This window comes from Heptranchias perlo, chromosome 1 (assembly GCF_035084215.1).
Source record: "Heptranchias perlo isolate sHepPer1 chromosome 1, sHepPer1.hap1, whole genome shotgun sequence".
NCBI classification, from domain to species: Eukaryota; Metazoa; Chordata; class Chondrichthyes; order Hexanchiformes; family Hexanchidae; genus Heptranchias; species Heptranchias perlo.
The window spans coordinates 193,489,045-193,505,334 of NC_090325.1; positions in this window are offsets into that span (position 1 = coordinate 193,489,045).

Sequence of the window (16,290 nt, forward strand, 5' to 3'; positions counted from 1 at the left end):
CTGACACTGTTATGATTAAGGAAGTCAGTCAGTGTAGAATGATATTTGCTGGGTGATGGCATCACACCTCCAAACCTGCCCTCACCTATACTCTACAGATCCACAAAGGGCCAGGACAATGTCTGCAAATTGTATTAGTTACTGTAACATGGCTGGTCCTCCGTCTGTGCTGGACCTTTCTCTGGCGTTGCATGCCAGCTTGGCTGGGGCACACACATTTATGGAGGCGTTAGAAATTTTCTGAGCACCCCAACCACCTGACCCCAGTCCACCTCGCTCCTGCAAAGACATTGGAACGTAGCTTGCATGCTGATTGTGCAAGCAGTTGAGTTGAAGTGTTACCATAGAATCATACAGCTTAGAAGGAGGTCATTTGGCCCATCATACCTGTCCGGCTCGCTGAAAGAGCTACCAATTAGTCCCACTCCCCTGCTCATTCCCCATAGCCCTGCAAATGTTTCCTTTTCAAGTATTTATCCAATTCCTTTTTGAAAGTTACCATTGAATCTGCTTCCACCGCCCTTTCAGGCAGCGCATTCCAGATCACAACAACTCGCTGCGTAAAAACAATTCTCCTCATATTCCCCCTGGCTCTTTTGCCAATTATCTTAAATCTGTAGAAGGTTTTTCTATGCTCCATTAGAATTGTGCCTTACAGTTCTTGTGCAGTAAAATGTTTTCTGAGTAAAGGAGCAAAGCTTCTCTCCATGCTTTGCATTCTAGGTCGCTCAGGGTGCAGCAGCTCTACATTTTGATTTTTTTTTTTGTCCATGCCTTCCATATCTCAATTGCAAGCATGTATATAAACATAGGTAGACTTACCTCAGCACTTCTACTGATGGCACTGAACTTGGTCTGCATTTTCTCTCATGCAGAGGAGACTGTATTAGCTCACTCTGCAACCTCCATCCACACAGCTTGGTCCTGTGATTTAACAGTTTGGGTAGCCTTCAGCCCCAAACATGATCACCCTCTTTTACTGCACACCCCCCCCCCCCCCCCCACTACACCATGTCTTCCAAAGTGCTTTCGAAAATGGGATTCCTACCACTGTCCTCATTTTCTAAGTACAAACTACAAACACTTACGCATTGGTGCATTTAAGGGAAGCTAGATAAGTACATGAGGGAGAAAGGAATAGAAGATTGTGCTGATAGGGTTAGATGAAGAGGCGTGGGAGGAGGCTCCTATGGAGCACAAACACCAGCATAGGCCCTGTTGGAGCGAATGGCCTGTTTCCGTTCAGTAATTTCTGTGCAACACCTCTTCACAGCAATGGCACTCCTTCAAGTTAATTGCCCAAAGCAATCCATTCCCCTTTCGAGGCAAGCAACAGTCCTTTATGAACTGCTGTCTTGTCCACTTTTGAACCTCTCAGCCAATGACACGAAAGGCCTTCTCATCAAAAATTAAGGGGCAGGGCTTGTCTCGTGAGATTCAGCAAAGGCGGGTCCTCCTTCCTCGGCATGGGCAAGTGCAGCCGATTTTGCTGCTTCTGTGAAATCACGGCTATAATATCCCATCTGTTCTCTCCTCAGAGCAAGCAGAACCCAGTGGTCCACACAACTCAAACTGTACAGTAGGACTGGCCTACAAGGATATGCAAGGCAAAACAAAAATGTTTTATTGATGCCATTTGCATTTCAAACATTTGGATTTGCTTCATTTGCTTCAGCTGTGTTAGCTGTGGCTCAGTGGGTAGCACTTTCTAGCCTCTGAGGCAGAAGGTTGTGGGTTCGAATCCCACGCCAGATTCTTGAGCACAAAATCCAGGCTGACATGCTGAGTGCAATACTGAGGGAATGCTGCACTGTTGGAGGTGCTGTCTTTTGGATGAAATGTTAAACTGAAGTCCAGCCTGCCCTCTCAGGTTGATATAAAAGATCCCATGGCACCATTTGAAGAAGAGCAGGGGAGTTCTCCCTTGTGTCCTGACCAATATTTATCCCTCAACCAACATTATCTCACTGCTGCTTTTAGGAGCTTGCTGTGTGCAAATTGGCTGCCGTGTTTCCTACATTACAACAGTGACTACACTTCATTGGCTGTAAAGTGCTTTGGGATGTCCTGATGTCGTGAAAGGTGCTATATAAATGCAAGTCTCTCTTTCATGCTTTTGTCAGCCAGGGTTAATTCTCACTGTACCTATTGATACCTAATAAAATGCTTGGCCAACATTTTCCAAATGATTTCTTCTAAGGATACAATTGCAACAAAAATAAGTTATGAAGTTTAATAACTTTTTCCAGAGATGTTAGTACAGAACATTAAATGATGAGACACAGTAAAGGATGATACCAGAACTGAGAGGGTACAGCTATCAGGAAAAAACTGAACAGGCTGAAGCTCTTTTCTCTAGAAAAGAGAAGTCCTACAGTTGCCTTAATGGAGTCTTTAAAATTATGAAGGGGTTTAATAGGGTGAACGTGGAGAAGATGTTTCTACTTGTGGGGGAGTCCAAAACTAGGGGCCATAAATATGAGATAGTCAATAATGAATCCAATAAGCAATTCAGGAGACACTTCTTTACTCAGTGGTTAGAATGTGGAACTCGCTACCACCTGGAATGGTTGTGAATAGCTTAGAAGCATTTAGATAAGTGCGAAGGAGAAAGGAATAGAAGGATATGTTGATAGAGTGAGATGAAGCAAGCTGGGAAGAGGCTCGTGTGGAGCATAAACACCGGCATAGATCTGTTGGAATGGCCTTTTTCTGTGCTGTAAAATTTGTTGTAAAAGAAAAAGAAAATTAGGAAGAGCAGGTACATTAAATAGTTTTATTTCAGAATTCTATGGAATGGGGATTCTGTCGAAGAATCTTTGATTCTATCAAAGAAAACCTTCACCAGTTTTAAATCACTTTTTATTCAGTTCACAGTTCCTACCCACCCCCCCGCCCCCCGAAAAAAGTAATGCTTTGAGAACAAAATAGTACACAAAAGGTACAGTTGTTCCGATTGGCATAGTAAATGTGTCTGTAGAACCAATATGGTACACAGCAATATGCAAACAGCTTCAATCAAACATTTGTAATAGTTTACATGTAAATCAAGTGCATTAAAATTGTTCCAGGCAAATACTGTAAAGCCAAGTATTTTCACTATAGTAATTAGTATGTTTGGGCATTTCCACTTTTACATATGTAAAAAAAAACATACTATGTTGGAACTTCATTAGAATGGGCTATCAAGTCAATTTTAAAATTTATTCAATTGTAACGAGTGCAAATATGTTTTTACCACTAAAGTTTTAACCATTGTCTATTGTGAAATGCTGTCATACAACCACTTCTCTTGAAGCAGTATTTTAAGTAAGACTTTATTACGGAGTTAAAAGTTATGCCAAAATTTTAGTGCCTAGGCATGAAAACTGCACTGGCCAGTCCTTAAAATCAAATGCAAACTTTCCAAAAATGTAATGCAAATTGCACACAGTTCACATTTGAGGAGAAATCTCCAGCTATTCAAACTAGAATCTATGTCAAGCTGAATATTTAAGACAGGCAACTCTGAGAACAATTACAAATCTCCAAATAAAAAAAATGTGGCTTGGCATCAACAACTGTACAAAAACTAACTACTTTTGTGAGGTAATGCTGCAAAAAGTGAAATACTTTTAAAGGTTAATAATAACAGTATTTTCCAACTGATAAATTTGCCCAATAACCAAACCAGCAGTGATTCATAATTTGTATTTATAAAGGTTACATCTTTAGCTAATTAGTTTAAAAATGATTTTTTTTTACACACCTCTATTTTATAGAATTTCAGTTATAACTCTCATATAGTCACAGTATGGCCAAAAATCTTACAACTTTACATGGTATCAATTTTTTTTTAAATTAAAAGTACACAAATGTCACTGGAATGATGCAAGTGTTTTATTCTGCTGATCATTAACATAATATTTTCTCAATGACACTTAGGAGTTGATTATTGGCCAATGAATCAATTAGTTGCTACACTTCCCATTTTGTAATGTCTCCTTGTCGTTCTGGTTTGCTGGATAGCAAATGTCCTGTGATGCTTCGAGAAATGGGAAATAGTTACCAAAATAAAACCCCCCCGGCATTAACCCCATCTCTGCTGGAAACCTTTCAGCAGCATGCCAGCATAACTTGCCAAAGGGAAATAAACATCATCCTCCCGAATCTGCGCAATCGTTCATGAACAAGGTGACCGTTTCAACAGGCAAAACTATTGCAAAGAAACACTGCACAGTTTCGCATAAGCAATATCTACTTGAATTTATACAATATCAATACGAAAACTGCTGTTTACACCTTTAATTCTTGTTTTCAATTTAAACTATTTACCTTGGCTGTGTTGTAAATTTTCTAACCATGCGTGCAGAGTAACGAACCATCTATTGGTTTGATGCAGAACATCTAAGGAGCAGTATATGAAAAAAAACCATCGCTGAAAGAGATTATCACAAACACAACAGGAATTATTCTTCTAGCACAGACATGATTTACACCATTTAATATTTTTCCTAGTATGTTTGCAACAATATTCCCCTTGTGTACACAATACAATGTATAAGTTATTTGCTTGATGCTAGCCTTTTTGTTAAGATTATCAAAGCAGGGGGAAGGGCAATAGGGTTACATTTGCTATTAATATGAACAAGGAGGTGCATTGATGATCTAGTTTTCAGCCATAAAGGTCCCTTTTATTTAACTAGTTATTCACGTCCTCCTCTCTTGGAGATAAAGGTCTTCACAGTCGAACACTTGTATCTGTTCAGTCTATTGACGTATGCAGACGTACTTTATCGTAAATTTGACTCGAGTACATAGGGGGTTACCAGAGTAGAACAAGTAATTTTGAAAACAAATTGCTGACCTCTACTGCACTTAAAATCAGGCAAATTGACACCGTGTAATTTTACATCCTCAAGGGGAGAGGTGTCATTAATGAAGTCTTTAAAGGGTTAACAATGATTGATTTAGAACTAATCATTTTCACTAAGTTTTAAATAACCCCAAGTCAATCACTTTTTCCATTCACATTCGACATGTGCTTCTGAAACTTGTTATTGTAATCTTCCCTCAGTATATCCACCGTTTGTACGCACACACACTGTCCTTTCAGCGGAGAAGTGGGCCTGTCTTGGGTTGCTGTCTATGCTACACTGGCTGATAGAAACAGGAAAGGGGGAAGGGAGGAGCAGGACAGGGTGAAGAGAGGGGGAGGAGACGTCATCGAAGGGGTAGGATATATTATATATAATATGGTATTTTACACACTGTATTTTCTGAAGAAGATATGCATATACGTCTGATATAGGCCACTGATGGTCAGATGTTCCTTTCTCTATTTCTGAGGGCCTCTTCATCAGCCCAGACCACTGTCAAACATTGCTCGTCAATTGAAACCGGGGAAGGGATGAGGAAGTGGAGGGGCAGGTAGGGAGAACAAGGCTCTTGCACATATATTGTACATACTGATGGATCAATGAGAGATGTGCCTTCATCTTAGGCTTGTTCATGCTGCTCATACACTGGGCTAAACTCAAGAAACATAGAAAGGTTACAACACAGAAGGAGGCCATTTGGCCCATCAAATCCGCGCCGGCTCCATGCAAGAGCAATCCAGCTAGTCCCACTCCCCCGCCCTATCCCCGTAGCCCTGCAAATTTTTTCCTTTCAAGTACTTATCCAGTTCCCTTTTGAAGGCCATGATTGAATCCGCCTCCACCACCCCCTCAGGCAGTGCATTCCAGATCCTAACCACTCGCTGTGTAAAAAAAAGTTTTTCATGTCACCTTTGGTTCTTTTGCCAATCACCTTTAATCTATGTCCTCTGGTTCTCGACCCTTCCGCCAATGGGAACAGTTTCTCTCTATCTACTCTGTCCAGACCCTTCATGATTTTGAACACCTCTGTCAAATCTTCTCGCAACCTTCTCTGTTCCGAGGAGAACAACCCGAGCTTCTCCCAGTCTACCCACGTCACCGAAATCCCTCATCCCCGGAATCGTTCCAGTAAATCTCTTCTGCACCCTCTCGAAGGCCTTCACATCTTTCCGAAAGTGCGGTGCCCAGAACTGGACACAATACTCCAGTTGTGGCCGAACCAATGTTATCATCTCAGATAGTCCCCTATCTGCCTGTTGTTCTAGATTACTAACATTCCACATTAGCACAGTAGAGAAGTTCTACAGAAAAATAAATTCACGTTTATAAGATTCTGAAGTAACTAGACATTTATTTGCTCATGAATATTTAAGCAGGACATTTTGTAGGAGATAATTAGATGTTGACTTCAGCGCAATGTGACAATTATATAAATATTCAAGCGATACATGCTAAGGAATTGTGTGTGTTGCAAAGGTTGGTACAAAATCCTACAGTTTGTTCACAGCAGCCCATTATTCTAGAATCTTTGCAATCAGAGGCAAGGACAGAAAAGACATTGAGCAACAGACAAGAACTACTAAAGTTAAATGAAATCCCCTGGGAGCTCAGTTCAGCAGAAAGCCAAACACATGGGCATGATTTTAACCCCGAAATACAGGTGGGTTGGGGGCAGGGGGGGCATTCAAAATTACAACAATTTCAACCTCAGGAGGCGGGTTTGTCACTAAAGCCTTTCAAGGAGGCTGCGGGCCTCCATTATTTCAGGTTTTGTGATTTTAGCCTCTGAGGGCCGGATTCCCAGGCCTTCTCCTTCACGCCACGCGAGAGGAGGCGAGAAGGCCCAAAACTGCAGGTAAGTGCCTTTGTAGCACAGCTTGTGGGCCGGGAGGAGCAGGAGTGCTTCCCCCAGGGCCCAACAAGCCTACCTCCAGCGACTCTCTCCCCCACCACGATCGCGACCCCCCTCAACGATCGCGACCCCCCTCAACCATCACGACCCATGCAATGACCCCCAATCCCGACCCCCACCTCAGTGACTGACCCCCACCTCGGTGACTGACCCCGCCCCCCCCCCCCCCCCCCACTCCTGATGACTGAACTCTCCCCACCACCGATGACTGATCCTCCCTGGTAACCCCCATGCCCCCTTCCATCCAATCTAAGACTTACCTCTTCCTGGCTCGTCTCCCGTCTGACTGAGACCAGCCAGCCAATCATTCAGATGGGAAACAGTCAAAAAAAGTAAAAGATGTCCTTACGTCAAAATCGTAAGGACGTCCGGGAAACCCGTACTTCTGGGTTTCCCGTCTGCAATTCAACAACCCCCCACCTCCCCAGCTCCGGGCTAAAATTATGCCCCATGTGTATAAAGAGGGATATAGTGAAAGGGTGTGAAGGAACGGGATAGTTCGCTGCAGTGAGTCTGGAAATAGTCATTCACTTCAGTGAAACCTTCAATGAACATCGCAGTGTCTTTAGGGACAGTCCCAGAGCGGGATTTGAACCCCAGCGAGATTCACAAATTGAACAAGCAGAAAGTTGCTCCTCTGACAGTGGGTAACTGGTGTTCTTTTCCTTGTGTGAAAGTTCACATGTACTCAGCACATTCACATCTTCTTCACACTTGGGAGGAATCTTTGTTATGTACCGTCAGTGCTGTGATAGCCAGTGGAAAATTTGGTTTAGATTTGGTGTAGACCAGCACTGTGGCATTCTAGAGTACAGTAGGCTGTAGTTATCTGCTGCTACACTAGAGTATTAATGCTGCATTCATAGATTACATAGAATGTACAGCACAGAAACAGGCCATTCAGCCCAACAGGTCTGTTTATACTCCACACAAGCCTCCTCCCACCCTACTAACCCGACCAGCATAAGATTTTACCATTTTATTAATGTGGTGTTAAAATTCCAAATAAAACTACAGATATCTTTCCTGGGTTTCATCGAGGAGCCAGAACCAATAAAGCTCCTCAGAAGATTAGATTGAGGATAATGCAGTATGAAACTTAACCCCCACCGCACACACGCACACACGTGCACACGCACACGCACGCACGGGTCACCTCCTCTCACAGCCTTGTCCTCTAACTTATTGAATCATAAAATCTTAGAATTCATAGATATCGTAGAATTTTAGGACCTTGAGCAGCAGCCTGGCGTCACTGCAGTGCATCCGCTAGGCTGAGAGTTTCGTGGACAGCACGTTTCAGGAGGTGGTCACCCCGCAGGTTAAGAGAGTGCAGGCAGAGAGGGACTGGGTGACCGCCAGACAGAGAAGGAGGACCAGGCAGGTAGTGCAGGAGTCCCCTGAGGGCATCTCACTCTCCAACCAGTATCCAGTTCTGGGTACTGGTGGGGGAAGAGTGTTCCTCTGGGGAGCGCAGCCAGAGCCAAGACCAGAGCACCACGGGTGGCTCAGCTGTACAGGGGGGGGGGGGGGGGGGAGGAGAGGGCGGGGAAGAGAAAGGTCAAGAGAGCAATTGTGATAGGGGATTCTATAGTTAGGGGAGCAGACAGGCGTTTCAGCGGCCGCAAGCGTGATTCCAGGATGGTATGTTGCCTCCCTGGTGCCAGGTCATGGATGTCACTGAGCAGCTGCAGGACATTCTGAAGCAGGAGGGTGAACAGCCAGAGGTCTTGGTACATATCGGCACCAACGACACAGGTAAAAAGAGGGATGAGGTCCTGCAAGCAGAATATAAGGAGTTAGGAAATAAGTTAAAAAGCAGGACCTCAAGGGTGGTAATCTCAGGATTACTCCCAGTGCCACGTGCTAGTGAGTATAGGAACAGGAGAATAGACCAGGTGAATGCGTGGCTGGAGGGTTGGTGCAGGAGGGAGGGATTTAGATTCCTGAGGAATTGGGACCGATTCTGGGGAAGGTGGGACCTGTACAAGCCGGACGGGTTGCACCTCAACAGATCCGGGACTAATATCCTCGCGGTGGGGTTTGCTACTGCTGTTGGGGAGGGTTTAAACTAGAGTGGCAGGGGGATGGGAACATGAGCGGGGAGTCAGAAGAGAGTAAAGTTGAAAGCAGCAAGAGAGGGGAGGACCCAGGGGAAATTTACAATACAAATAGTTGTTCAAGAACAAGTGAAAGGGAAAAGCGTAGAGCAGCAGAGAGTGTACTTTAGACACTACAGATAAAATGAAAACTAGAAGGCGTAAGGCGATTATCCCAGCATCAAAGCTGAAGGTCAGGCGAGGGTGTGTAGCCCAACTAAGAGTTCTATATACAAACGCACGGAGTAGAAGGAATAAATGAAATGAACTCCAGGCACAAATTCAAATTGGAGGGTATGACATGATAGCTATTACTGAGACATGGCTGCAGGATGGTCAGGATTGGGAACTAAATATACCAGGTTATAAGGAGAGACAGGGAAAATGGAAGAGGGGGAGGAGTAGCCTTAATGATTAGAGATGAAATCATTTCAATGATAAAGGAGGATATAACGAGAGGTAAACAGCCAACAGAGACCTTATGGGTTGAATTGAGAACTAGGAAAGGATCTAAGACTATAGTGGGAGTTGTGTATAGGACCCCTGGCAGCAGCTCTGCAGTGCTAGGTTGTATAAATGCAGAGATTAGACAAGCGTATAACAAAAGCATAGTGGTCTTAATGGGGGACTTTAACCTTCACATAGATTGGGAAAAGCAGACTAGCAACTATCAGAAAGGTAGTGAATTTCTTGAGTGTGTCCAGGATAGTTTTCTACAGCAGTATGTCCTAGAGTTAACAAGGGGGCAAGCCGTACTAGATTTAGTAATGAGTAATGAACCAGATTTAGTTAACAGCTTAACTGCGTGAATATCTATCCAATAGTGATCATAACATGATCGAGTTCAAGTTAGTATTTGAAAGGGAAAAAAGTGAATCAGCTGCTAAGATTCTAGACTTGGATAAGGCCGACTTCAATGGGATGAGACAGAGACTGTCCACAGTAAACTGGGCAAATCTGTTAATGGGTAAAACGACTGATGATCAGTGGGAAATATTTAAAGAAACATTTAACGTGATACAGAACCGGTTTATACCCCTGAGGGGCAAGAACTCTACTTGCCCAAAAAAAAGCTATGGACAACTAAAGAGGTAAGGGACAGTATAAGACATAAGGAAAGGGCATACAAAAAGGCAAAAAATGGCACAGATCCTGGCAAATGGGAAACACACAAAGATCAACAAAGGGTCACAAAACAGATAGTAAGAGCTACAAAAAGAGAGTATGAAAAGAAACTTGCAAAGGATATCAAAACCAATACAAAGAACTTTTATAGTTATATTAGGGGAAAAAAAGAGGGTGGTCAGGAGCAGTGTTGGCCCCTTAAAAACTGAGAGTGGGGATATTGGGAAATGGCGGACATGTTGAATAATTACTTTGCGTCAGTATTTACAGTAGAAAAAGAGGATAGCATGCCGGAAATCCCAAGAAAACTAATATTGAATCGGGGACAGGGACTCAATAAAATTAACATGAGTAAAACAACAGTAATGAAGAAAATAATATTACTAAAGAATGACAAATCCCCAGGACCAGATGGTTTCCATCCCAAGGTTTTAAAGGAAGTAGGTGAGCACATTGCAGATGCCCTAACTATAATCTTTCAAAGTTCTCTAGATTCAGGAACCGTCCCTCTAGATTGGAAAATTGCACATGTCACTCCGCTTTTTAAGAAAGGAGAGAGAGGGAAACCAGGGAATTATAGACCAATTAGCCTAACATCTATTGTGGGGAAAATGCTGCAGTCTATAATTAAGGATAGGGTGACTGAACACCTCGAAAATTTTCAGTTAATCAGAGAGAGCCAGCATGGATTTGTGAAAGGTAGGTCGTGCCTGACAAACCTGATTGAATTTTTTGACGAGGTGACTAAAGTAGTGGACAGGGAAATGTCAATGGATGTTATTTATATGGACTTCCAGAAGGCATTTGATAAAGTCCCGCGTAATCTACCTGTCGCAAATACATCTGTCCATGACAGTATTGGTAGGAGTGACCACCGCACAGTCCTCATGGAGATGAAGTCCCGTCTTCGCACTGAGGATACCATCCAACGTGTTGTGTGGCACTACCACTGTGCTAAATGGGATATGATGTGGAGATCAGAAATGGAGATGTTCGCTGATGATTGCACAGTGTTCAGTTCCATTCGCAACCCCTCAAATAACGAAGCAGTCCGAGCCCGCATGCAGCAAGACCTGGACAACATCCAGGCTTGGGCTCATAAGTGGCAAGTAACATTCACGCCAGACAAGTGCCAGGCAATGACCATCTCCAACAAGAGTCTAACCACCTCCCCTTGACATTCAACGGCATTACCATCGCCGAATCCCCCACCATCAACATCCTGGGGGTCACCATTGACCAGAAACTTAACTGGACCAGCCATATAAATACTGTGGCTACAAGAGCAGGTCAGAGGCTGGGTATTCTGTGGCGAGTGACTCACCTCCTGAATCCCCAAAGCCTTTCCACTATCTACAAGGCACAAGTCAGGAGTGTGATGGAATACTCTCCACTTGCCTGGATGAGTGCAGCTCCAACAACACTCAAGAAGCTCGACACCATCCAGACAAAACAGCCCGCTTGATTGGCACCCCATCCACCACCCTAAACATTCACTCCCTTCACCACCGGCGCACAGTGGCTGCAGTGTGTACCATCCACAGGATGCACTGCAGCAACTCGCCAAGGCTTCTTCGACAGCACCTCCCAAACCCGCGACCTCTACCAACTAGAAGGACAAGAGCAGCAGGCACATGGGAACAACACTCGCTGCACGTTCCCCTCCAAGTCACACACCATCCTGACTTGGAAATATATCACCGTTCCTTCATCGTCGCTGGGTCAAAATCCTGGAACTCCCTTCCTATCAGCACTGTGGGAGAACCTTCACCACACGGACTGCAGCGGTTCAAGAAGGCGGCTCACCACCACCTTCTCAAGGGCAATTAGGAATGGGCAATAAATGCCGGCCTCGCCAGTGACGTCCACATCCCATGAACGAATAAATAAAAAAATGATTGTTAGCTAAGATCGAAGCCCATGGAATCAAGGGAAAAATACGGACTTGGTTAGGAAGTTGGCTGAGCGAAAGGCGACAGAGAGTAGGGATAATGGGTAGGTGCTCACATTGGCAGGATGTGATTAGTGGAGTCCCGCAGGGATCTGTCTTGGGGCCTCACTTATTTACAATATTTATTAACGACTTAGATAAAGGCATAGAAAGTCTCATATCTAAGTTTGCCGATGACAAAAGATTGGTGGCATTGTAAGCAGTGTAGATGAAAACATAAAATTACAAAGGGATATTGATAGATTAGGTGAATGGGCAAAACTGTGGCAAATGAAATTCAATGTAGACAAATGTGAGGTCATCCACTTTGGACCAAAGAAGGATAGAACAGGGTACTTTCTAAATCGTAAGAAGTTAAAAACAGTGGATGTCCAAAGGGACCTAGGGGTTCAGGTACATAGATCATTGAAGTGTCATGAACAGGTGCAGAAAATAATCAATAAGGCTAATGGAATGCTGGCCTTTATATCTAGAGGACTAGAGTACAAGGGGGCAGAAGTTATGCTGCAGGTATACAAAACCCTGATTAGACCGCACCTTCATCAAAATCTTTTCCCAAAGGTAGGGGAGTCTATAACGAGGGGGCATAGATTTAAGGTGAGAGGGGAGAGATACAAAAGGGTCCAGAGGGGCAATTTTTTCCACTCAAAGGGTGGTGAGTGTCTGGAACGAGCTGCCAGAGGCAGTAGTAGAGGCGGGTACAATTTTGTCTTTTAAAAAGCATTTGGACAGTAACATGGGTAAGATGGGTATAGAGGGATATGGGCCAAGTGCAGGCAATTGGGACTAGCTTAGTGGTATAAACTGGGAGACATGGACATGTTGGGCCGAAGGGCCGGTTTCCATGTTGTAAACTTCTATGATTCTATGATTAAGAGGAACAGATAGGGTGGATAGAGAGAAACTATTTCTGCTGGTTGGGGATTCTAGGACTAGGGGGCACAGTCTAAAAATTAGAGCCAAACCATTCAGGAGTGAGATTAGAAAACATTTCTACACACAAAGGGTGGTAGAAGATTGGAACTCCCTTCCGCAAACAGCAATTGATGTTAGCTCAATTGCTAAATTTAAATCTGAGGTAGATAGCTTTTTGCCAACCAAAGGTATTAAGGGATATGGGCCAAAGGCAGGTATATGGAGTTAGATCACAGATCAGCCATGGTCTCATCAAATGGCGGAGCAGGAACGAGGGGCTGAATGGCCTACTCCTGTTCCTATGTTCCTAATCCTGCAGCCAAGAAGGAGGCCATTCGTGCCTGTGCTGGCTCTTTGAAAGATCGATCCAATTAGCCGCACTCCCCCCTGCTCTTTCCCTCATAGTCCTGCAAATTATTTCCTTTCCAATTCCCTTTTTGAAAGTTATCTTAGAATCTACTTCCACCGCCCTTTCAGGCAGCGCATTCCAGATCATAACAACTCGCTGTGTAAAAAAAATTCTCCTCATCCCCAACTCTGGCCTGGCTTTTTTGACAATTATTTTAAATCCATGTCCATGAAAATAAAATGTGGGTGGGATCAGGATTCTAGAAACCAGTGATAAAGTCCAAGAAGAGAAAGTAGGGCAACCACAATGCAATCATCCACACTGTGCCATGCGGGAGGGGGAGGGGGGAGCAGGGGGGGGGAGCGAGGGGGAAGGAAGAGGAGGGCGGGAGCGAGGTGGGGGGGGGGGGGGGGAAGAGGGCGGGAGCGAGGTGGGGGGGGAGAGGAGGGCGGGAGCGAGGTGGGGGGGGGGGAAGAGGAGGGCGGGAGCGAGGGGGGGGGGAAGAGGAGGGCGGGAGCGTGGGGGGGGGAGGGGGGGGGAGAGGAGGGCGGGAGCGAGGGGGGGGGGGGGAAGAGGAGGGCGGGAGCGAGATGGGGGAGAGGAGGGCGGGAGCGAGGGGGGGAGAGGAGGGCAGGAGCGAGGGGGGGAGAGGAGGGCAGGAGCGAGGGGGGGAGAGGAGGGCAGGAGCGAGGGGGGGAGAGGAGGGCAGGAGCGAGGGGGGGAGAGGAGGGCGGGAGCGAGGGGGGGAGAGGAGGGCAGGAGCGAGGGGGGGGAGAGGAGGGCAGGAGCGAGGGGGGGAGAGGAGGGCAGGAGCGAGGGGGGGAGAGGAGGGCAGGAGCGAGGGGGGGAGAGGAGGGCAGGAGCGAGGGGGGGGGGGGGAGAGGAGGGCGGGAGCGAGGCGGGGGGGGGGGGGAGAGCGGGAGCGAGGGAGGGGAAGAGGAGGGCGGGAGCGAGGGGGGGGGAAGAGGAGGGCGGGAGCGAGGGGGGGGGGGAAGAGGAGGGCGGGAGCGAGGGGGGGGGGGGAGAGGAGGGCGGGAGCGAGGGGGAGGGGGGGAGAGGAGGGCGGGAGCGAGGGGGTGGAGAGGAGGGCGGGAGCGAGGGGGGGGGGGAGAGGAGGGCGGGAGCGAGGGGGGGGGGGAGAGGAGGGCGGGAGCGGGGGGGGGGGGGAGAGGAGGGCGGGGAGCGAGGGGGGGGGGGAGAGGAGGGCGGGAGCGAGGGGGAGGGGGGAGAGGAGGGCGGGAGCGAGGGGGTGGAGAGGAGGGCGGGAGCGAGGGGGGGGGAGAGGAGGGCGGGAGCGAGGGGGGGGGAAGAGGAGGGCGGGAGCGAGGGGGGGGGGGGGGAGAGGAGGGCGGGAGCGAGGGGGTGGAGAGGAGGGCGGGAGCGAGGGGGCGGGAGAGGAGGGCGGGAGCGAGGGGGGGAAGAGGAGGGCGGGAGCGAGGGGGGGGGGAGAGGAGGGCGGGAGCGAGGGGGTGGAGAGGAGGGCGGGAGCGAGGGGGGGGGAGAGGAGGGCGGGAGCGAGGGGGGGAAGAGGAGGGCGGGAGCGAGGGGGGGGGGGAGAGGAGGGCGGGAGCGAGGGGGGGGGGGGGGAGAGGAGGGCGGGAGCGAGGGGGGGGGGAGGAGGGCGGGAGCGGGGGGGGGGGGGGGGGGAGAGGGGGCGGGAGCGGGGGGGGGGAGAGGAGGGCGGGAGCGAGGGGGAGGGGGGGGGGGGGAGAGGAGGGCGGGAGCGAGGTGGGGGGAGAGGAGGGCGGCAGCGAGGTGGGGGGAGAGGAGGGCGGGAGCGAGGGGGGGGGGAAGAGGAGGGCGGGAGCGAGGGGGGGGAGAGGAGGGCGGGAGGGGGGGGGGGGGAGAGGAGGGCGGGAGGGGGGGAGAGGAGGAGGGGGGAGAGGGGGGCGGGAGCGAGGGGGCGGAAGAGGAGGGCGGGAGCGAGGGGGGTGGGGTAGAGGAGGGCGGGAGCGAGGGGGGGAGAGGAGGGGGGGGGGGGGGGAGGAGGGGGGCGGGAGCGGGGGGGGGGAGAGGGGGGCGGGAGCGAGGGGGGGATTCCCGCTGGGAATGCAAAGTCCGAAAATTTTGCAGTCGCTGCCCAAAAAAAAAACTATTTTCAACTTCCACCCGCCCCCAACCCACCTGTTCTTGGGGTTTAAAATCACCCCCCCCACTTATTGGATTTATTGGTGACTATCTTATATTGACGACCCCTAGTTTTGGTCTCCCACCCCCCCCCCCCCACAAGCGGAAGCATCTTCTCTCCCCTATCGAACCCTTTCATAATCTTAAAGGCCTCTATCAGGTCACCCCTCAGCCTTTGAGAGTGAACTCGAGAGAGAGCGGGGGGGGAAACCTGGAAAACAGATTAAATCATTTTCACGATTTTTTTTAAAAAACTGTATAATTTGACCGACGAAGTAGCTTTCATGGGATTTTCATTCCGCAGTGGAGTCCCGTTCTCAGTGTTGAGGCAAGTTACGTACAGCGGGGGCCGGGGGGGGGGGGGGGTACTTAAAGACAATGTCGTAAAGTGTCCACTAGGTGGTGCACCTAAACAAACTTAAAATCCTTAATATTAAGTTGCACAGTAAACTATACTCAAGTTACAATACATTTTCATTCCATGTACTACTTAAGAGTTTCAGTTTAATTCAACTTTAGGCACCCTTACCCGAGCGCAGTGAATACCGTCTGTAAAGGGGACCGGCTCGGGCACAGACCCCAGGAGAATCTCCCCTGCTGCGGCAGTGGGCTATTCGACTGTGGCAGGCGCATCATATCCAAGCCCAAGCCTCTCCTCGCCCGTCGTGCACACTGTTCCAGGAGCCGCTGGATGGCGCTGAGAGGATGAAACAAACCCTCATTGATTTTTCTCCTCCCTGACTCAGGGTGCTCAGGCCCACTGCGGCCGTAGCTGAGATCAGTTTAAAAAAAAACTCGCGTTTATATAGCGTCTTTCATGACTTCAGGACATCCCAAAGCACTTTACAGCCAATTATGTACTTTTGAAGTGTAGTCACTACTGTAATGCAGCAAACGCGGCAGCCAATTTGCGCACAGCAAGATCCCACAAACAGCAATGTGATAATGGCCAG